This window comes from Macaca mulatta, chromosome 10, assembly GCF_049350105.2.
Source record: "Macaca mulatta isolate MMU2019108-1 chromosome 10, T2T-MMU8v2.0, whole genome shotgun sequence".
In the NCBI taxonomy this organism is placed as follows: Eukaryota; Metazoa; Chordata; class Mammalia; order Primates; family Cercopithecidae; genus Macaca; species Macaca mulatta.
In genome coordinates this window covers 23,924,278-23,931,766 of record NC_133415.1, presented here as the reverse complement: position 1 = coordinate 23,931,766, position 7,489 = coordinate 23,924,278, and the positions used below count along the sequence as shown (strand labels likewise).

Here is a 7,489-nt window from a genome sequence, read left to right as displayed (position 1 = left end):
GCTGTCAATCAATGGAGATACCACCATCATCGTCATCATTCAGAAAGATGGTCAGGCCGTGAGAACTGGTCACCTGATGATAATCATAACCCCTGACATTCACATGGGCCTGAGAAGTTACCAAGAGCTTTTCCTGGGTGCTGCTCCTCCAGGTTTCAAGGGCAGGTGGGGGCCCAGCCCAGAACTCTCTCTCTCTCCAGCCTCCCTTTGGAGCTTCATAGAGCAGGCTCGTCCTCTGCTTTTCCACCCCTCACTACCTGACTTCCAGCCAGTTCAGTTCCGCTCTGAACTCTGGGAGAGATGGACAGCTTGGCGCTGGGAATGTCAGTGCAGCCTCAGGCCAGAGAGCCACTGCTCAGTGGAAAAGTGGTCTCTGGTCTTGGGCGATGGGCCAGCATTTCCAGGCCTGGCACGACCTGTCAAAGGCCCCGCCCTAGAGACACATTTGCATCCTCCACGCCTCACCCGTCTCCGGGATCCTCAGCCTGGGTCCCCCAGCCACACTGGGATTTAGAACCAATATTTTTAGAAAGCACAGCTGAGGCTTTTTAACAGGTTATGTATTCATTCAACAAACGTTCCCGGCTTGGGTGCTGGAGAAGCAGAAATGAAGTTGATACGGCCTCTGCATCAAGGAGCTCACACTTCAAGTAGGAAGGAAGGTGGTGGCTTAGGCGAGAACATGGGGCTTTGGGGAGCAATCAGGGCAACTCACAGCCAAAATATTGAAGCAAAGACGTGGAGAAGGAGGAATTAGCAAGGGCAGAGGGAGTTTCAGGTAGAAGGAACAGCACATGCAAAGGCTTGGTGGCCAGAGAAAATGGAGAGAACTTGAAAAACGCAGCAGTACTGGATTGAAAACAAAGGTGGGGGAGGCAGAGTGTGTGTGGCAAGAGAGGGGCATCTTCTTCCAAGACTTCCTTTCATTGGAAGGCAAAGCCAGGGAGAGATTTGGTCTTATGGATACTTCATCCATTCATCTGCTTGGTCATTCAGCAGTTACTGATAGCAGTCTGAGTCAGGCATAAGGTGGGTCCTGGGGAGAGGGAAACAAACAAGGGAAGGGCATGAGATGGGTGAGGAAGTAGGGGATGTGGGACACAGCAAATGGGGAAGACATCAGGGAAGACTGCCTGGAGGAGGGGGCTCCAAGAAATCTGAAAAAATGCCTCTTCCTGCCTCTAAACTGAGCTCAGGTATCCAGGGGAATATCAGCCCCAAAGCTCTCACCCCCATTAGTGGCAAGGAAGGTCCAAAATTCTCCAGGGAGCCGGTTATCCACTCATTCGTTTGTCCATTCATTCATTCATTCATTCATTCATTCATTCATTCATTCATCATTTCACCCAGCATTTGCTCAGACAGATAGAAAACCCAGCCCTGCCCTCAGAGGCTCCCAGCACCACTGAAAGGAAGACAGAAGCATGCATAAGCAAGCATAAGTCAATATGAAGGGCAATGGAACATGGACATCCAACACTAGCTGTCAGCACAACCCCCTAGGAACTTTGTAAAACACAGATTCCCTGGGCCCCACCGCAAACCACTGGCTCTACCTCACGGAGTCAGGCCAGGGAATCTGCATCCTAAAACTCCTCGGGGATTGGAGATAGCTCAGCCTTGCACTTGCCTGTTGACAGTCATTTCAGAATCCGTCTGTGCCAGGAGAACCAAGTCCCTGAGGGACTGGTAGAATCAGGTGGCAGCCAGGGACAGGCCTCTGCTGACTTCAGGTCTTATTTTAGCCTCTGGCATGTCCCCAGGAGGCCCCATGGGAGGGGACTGAGGATTTTACAAGAGGGATTTGCACGGGTATTTTCAGTCTAGATGGAGGATCAGCCTGGCCATAGCCAGCCCTGCAGGTAGAGAAACCAGGCATTGAAGTCTAATAGTACCCACCCCCCACCCTGGAAAAGCTGGCCTCCTGGGCCTGCTGGGCCTCCCTGGGCCCTGGGGTGGAGACTCGCTGTCAGAGATGAGCTAAGAAACCTGTGTGGGCCTCTGAACAGACCTGGCATGCGGCAGCTTGGAACAGCTCGAGACTACGTTTGCAAAAGATGGGTGAGGGAGACTGGGGATATCATCTTCATTTCACAGATGCAGGAACTGAGGCGTGGGGAGGCCAAGGCCATTGCCCTACCCTGACTCAACCCCAAGTCCTTGTAACAATGAACTAAGTCTTTGCCAAAAAGGCAACCCCGGTACCTAACAGACGCCCTTCCAAGCCAATGATTAATAAATAAGGCTAACAGTTGATGCTGGCAACGAGTCAGCACTTACATGGAGCGTGGATAGGCCAGGCACCATTCTCAGCACTGGGCGTATTTTACCACTAACTCCTCTTTATCCTCACCAACACCTACAAAAGCAGGCACTAATAGTATGCCCATTTGACAGATGAAATGAACTTGGGAGCTGCGCAGAAAGATTCATGGAGCCCCAGGTCCCCAGTGAGTCTTTCCCTCCCCAGACCACCTCTCCAAACCCTCCCAGCCCTCATGCTTCTTCTGATAAACCATGCAAAGCCCGGATCAGTAAGGGGGTTAACGAGGTGGATGGCACCCCCCAGGCTTGGTTTGCACCTGCCAGTTAGAGGCAGTAGGCAGTCTGGGGTCAATGGGCAAAGCCAGGCATGAAGTCCAAAGCATGGGTTTGAATCCCAGCCCTGCCCTGGCCTTCCTGAGCCTCAGTTTCCTCTGCTGAGAACTGAAAGCACCTATTCCCACCCCAGCTTCCACCCAGCATGGCAGGCAGGGTCAAGAGAGCAGGAACACTGTTCTCCACCTGCAGATGAGGAGGCTGAGGCCCGGAGAGGGCTTGGCAAGTACTCACGGCCTCCTGGCCGGCCCGGGAGCAAACTAGCTCTTGTAAATCACATGCCCCTGTCAGAATAGCAATGAAGAGGGAGCCGAGAAACAACGTGGGCCCAGTTGACTCTGCGATGAGGGCCCAGTTGACTCTGCCCGAGGGGCAGTCGGCACAGGTCTGTCTGACTCCTGGGCTGACCTGACCGTTCTCAGCAATGGAAGTGGGGGAAGGCATAGGTACTGGGGTTTCACCCAGTCTACTAACCAGCTGGGTGACCTTGGACTACTTACTAAACCTCTCTGAACCTCTCTTTTCTCAGCCTCGAAATGGGGACAATCACAGTAAGGCGGTTGCGAGAACCCAGGAAGGCAGGAGGTGTAGAGTTGCTTTTTTCCAGGTGGAGCACTGGAAACTCAGGCTCCGAGGAGGGGAAGGGACTTGCCCAAGACCGCAGGGCACCCGCACAGCCGAACAGAAGCTTGTCTGCAGCTTCTCCCCCAGCCACAGGCCTCAGGGCGAGGGGCCCCGCCTCCGCTGGTCGGGAGGTGGGATCAGGGAAGGGTTCCTGAAGCACGGGCATTGCAAACCTCAGGACTGGCATTTGCAGGGATGGCATTCCAGGTGGAGGAGCTGGCCTAGGCAAAGGCCGAGGGGTGAACGGCACTGAGAATGTGCGGAGACCAGCATGACGTTTAGATGGCTGGAGCAAAGGGGGCGGGAATGTCTGCAAGTAGGTGTGTGAAAGGTGGCTTTGCCATCAGCGTGTGTGCGTGTGTGTGCTTACACACATGCATGGGTGTGAGTGTGATTTCTCGGCCGCAGAGTCCCCCATTAACGCTCCGGTATTTGTTTGTTCAGTTCCGCTCTCCCATCGGCCCTGCTGCGTCTCTGCACCCCGTTTGCCAGTCAGCTCCCTCTCCCTCTCCCGAGGGATCCATGGGTCATTAAAACCGAAACAAGCCCCAGCTCTGATGGTTAAACCAGATGCCCAGGCCCCATCCTGCCTGGGCCCCATCGCAGGGTCAGAATGAGCCATGGAGCTGCTGGGGAGGCCCCGTCCGGCTGCCTCAGCCCGTGGGGGGCCTGGGGTCCCAAGAGGGACAAGGCCAGACGAGGGGAAACCCAATCCCTGACACATGGAGATCATTTGCAGAAGGAACAAAATCCGTGACCAGCCCCAAACGGACGCAAAGGGGAGGGGAGCGGGGCTGGGCAAGGAGTTCTCAGGGCCAATGGGAGATGAGGGCTGAGGCAAACCCTGGGCCAGCCTCAGGTCAGGCTCTCAGGTTGTCTCAGCCACTCTCTCTAGGAGCTTCTGGCAAGGCTCCCACCCTCCCTGGGCCCCTGTGTTCTCCTTTCAAATAGGGCGAGGACTGAAAGAAAGATTCAGAGCAAATGTCCCAGCAACCTGTGCCCAGCAAATGGTTAGCCTGAAGCAAATAGATTGATATATAGATGAGACAACTGAGGCTCAGAGAGGTTGTGCAGCTCACCAAAGGGCACACAGCTAGTCAGCCTAGGAGTGGGGCTCAAATCTCCCAAAAGGGAAAATGTTCACAGGGAAGGGACATGGGCAGCCAGTCATGATTTGCAAAATCAGATGCACCGTGGCCTTCATCTCCCCTAAGGTGACTTTCCCTTCTTCCGATTTTACTGAGGGCCTCAGGACTCTGACCCATGAACTCCACTCATTCGGTGTTTTGTTTTGTTTTGTTTTTGTTTTTCTTCTTTTGAGACAAGGTCTGGCTCTATCGCCCAGGCTCACTGGGCTCACTGCAACCTCCACCTCCCAGGTTCAAGCAATCCTCTTGCCTCAGCCTCCCAAGTAGCTGGGACTACAGGTGTGTGCCACCAAATCTGGCTAATTTTTGTATTTTTTGTAGAGATGGGGTTTTGCCATGTTGCTCAGGCTAGTCTCGAACTCATGAGCTCAAGCGATTCACCTGCCTTGGCCTCCCAAAGTGCTGGTATTACAGGATTGAGTCGTAATGCCCGGCCCTGTTTTTTAAATTTAGCTTCATTGAGATATGATTCACATAGCACACAACTCACCTATTTAAATGCAATGCATTAAATCAATTTCAATGCATTATACAATGAACAATTCAGTGGCATTAAGAACATTCATATTCATAATGTCATACAACCATCACCACAATCTCTTTTTTTTTTTTTTTTTTGGACACAGGGTCTCACTCTGTTAGCCAGGCTAGAGTGCAGTGGCGTGATCTCAGCTCAGTGCAACCTCCGCCTCCCAGGCTAAAGCAATACTCCCACGTCAGCTTACCAAGTAGCTGGGATACAGGCACACACCACCATGCCCAGCTAATTTTTGTATTTTTTTTTTAGAGACAGGGTTTTGCCATGTTGCCCAGGCTGATCTCGAACTCCTGGGCTCATGTGATCCACCTGCCTCTGCCTCCCGAAGTACAGGGATTACAGGCATGAGCCACCGTGCCCAGCCACAACTATCTATTTCTAAAACTTTTTTATCACCCCAAAAAGAAACTCTGTACCTGTTAAGCAGTAACTCTCCTATTTCCCCCTCCCCCTGCCCCCTATTAACCACTTTCTGTCTGTATGAATTTGCCTATTGTAGATATTTCACATGAGTGGAATCATGCAATATTTGTCCTTCTGTGTCTGGCTTATTTCACTTAGCATAATGTTTTCAAGGTACATTCATGTTGTAGCATGTATCAGAACTTCATTCCTTTATATGGCTGAACAAGATTCCATTGTATGGATATGCCACATTTTGTTTATCCATTTATCCGTAGATAGGCACCTGGGCTGTTTCCACAGCTTGCCTACTATGAATAATGCAGCTACAAGCATGGGTGTACAAGTATCTGTTCAAGCCTCTGTTTACAATTCCTTTGGGCATATTCCCAGGAGTGGTATTGCTGGGTCATATGGCAAATCTATGTTTAGCATTTTAAGGAACCGCCAAAAAGCAGCTACACCAAGAGTCCAAGGCCCACTGGCTCAAAGTCCAGCCTGTGTGAAGGTTCAGGGACTGCTGCTTGACCTAGCCCTCATCACCTCTCGCCTGAACCTTTGCAGTAGACTCCTGGCTACCCCCTGCCTCTGCCTCAGCTCCTCCAATGGCTCCTCACAGCCAGGAGATCATCTGCAGCTCTTCAAAGTCATGCACAGCTCCCCATTGCTCCCTGGATAAAATCCTCAGGCACTGTGCCCTCCGTGGGCCCCTCCTGTCCCCTCTGAGGCTCCACAGCCATCTCTGCCCGTGCACCTCAGCACTTACCACATGTGCCAAGCCATCTGCAGACTCCCTCTATTGGTGGGCTCCTTGAGGCTAGGGACTATGTCTAATTTATGTCTCTTCATGGTCTTGAATAGAAGAGGTCCTTGGTAAATAAGCGTGTTGCACAGATGAAGAAACCAGGGCTGAGAGAGGAAATTGACCTGCCTGAGGACCCAGAGCTGGGAAGTGAAGGACCTGATTCAATAAGACAGCAGGTGTCAAGTAGGTGTTCAAAATTATTAAGCACCAGTTCTCTTCCCACTTCTTACCTTGGGGAGTCAAAACGCCCCTGGGTCCAGACCAAGCCCTACTTCTAACTCGCTGTGTGACCTCAAGCAAGGCAGTTGCCCTCTCTGGGCCTCAGTTTCCAATCTGTGATCGGGAGGAGCGTGTCCCCATCGTCTCTTCGGGTTGGAATTTGAGGGCTCTCTGGCCTCGCCACGGTCACCACCCCCTCCCCCAGCAGATTCCTCAGGGCTCAGCTGGACCCCTCAGCCGGCCCCCTCCTGCCCACAGGTAATTAGAGGAACACAGCAGGGGTGGAGGGCAGGGGGAAGCCCCAGCAGGCGGCTCCTTCCTCTGTAAGGGGCCCCTCAACGCTGCCTGCCCAGCTCCTGCTGCGGGAACAAAAGGCCTTGTGGACGTTCAAAGCAAGGCGCCGGGCGGGAGGCCAGCGTGGGCGGCCGCAGAGATGGCCACGGGGCTCGTGGCGGGGATGGCCGGCGACTGGAAGCTGTCCCCATCCATCAGTCAGCGGTGACAGCTCCCGGGGACCTGCAGCCCCCCCTCGGCCCTGCCAGCTGACCGTCCGGCTGCAGCAGGCCTCCCTCGCCTGCCTGGTGGCTCCAGCCTGATGACCTGAATAATGGATCTGCCTTGAGCGTCCCGTCACAGTGACAGACACATCTCTGATCCACGCTTCTCACTTTACCTTCTCAGCCACATCCTTGGCCACCGGCCCCTAATGTGGACAGAGAGATGCGGCACATGTCACCCTCCTTCTGATGGGGCCGTGGATACCAAGCCAGCGTGGCCAAGGTCACAGTGGCCTGGGGAGTCCAGGAGATTACAAGAGCTTGACCTTATCTGCTACCAACTCGCTGGGTGATCCTGGGCAAGTCCTGGTCCCTCTCTGAGCCTCAGTTTCCCCTCTTGTGAAATAAAGGCGTCATCACCAAACTCTGATGTGTGAGTTCTGCGATGCTCAAGTCCTGGCTCCAAATCCAGCCTCTGCTTTCCCTTGTTGCGTACGCTGGGCAAGTTACTTAATGCCTCTGCCGCACCTCTTCCTCCTCTTCCTCCTTGGGGTATAATGAAAGCCATCTCCCCACTTCAAGGGATCATTGTGAAGGTGAAATGAGCTTGTATCTACAAAGCACTCAGCCCAGAGCCTGGCCTGGTGCAAATACTCTG

The 7,489-nt window shown here is 53.3% G+C and overlaps 1 long non-coding RNA gene across 1 annotated transcript; it reads right to left on the bottom strand.

The window, feature by feature from the left end:
* Positions 1–542: 542 nt before the first annotated feature.
* On the bottom strand, positions 543–6,695 carry LOC144332233 (uncharacterized). The gene is made up of 3 exons (XR_013400134.1): positions 6,346–6,695; positions 6,077–6,162; positions 543–1,036 (listed from the first exon to the last, which is right to left on the bottom strand). It is a non-coding gene; the product is annotated as an uncharacterized LOC144332233 (long non-coding RNA).
* Between the last annotated feature and the right edge of the window lie 794 nt (positions 6,696–7,489).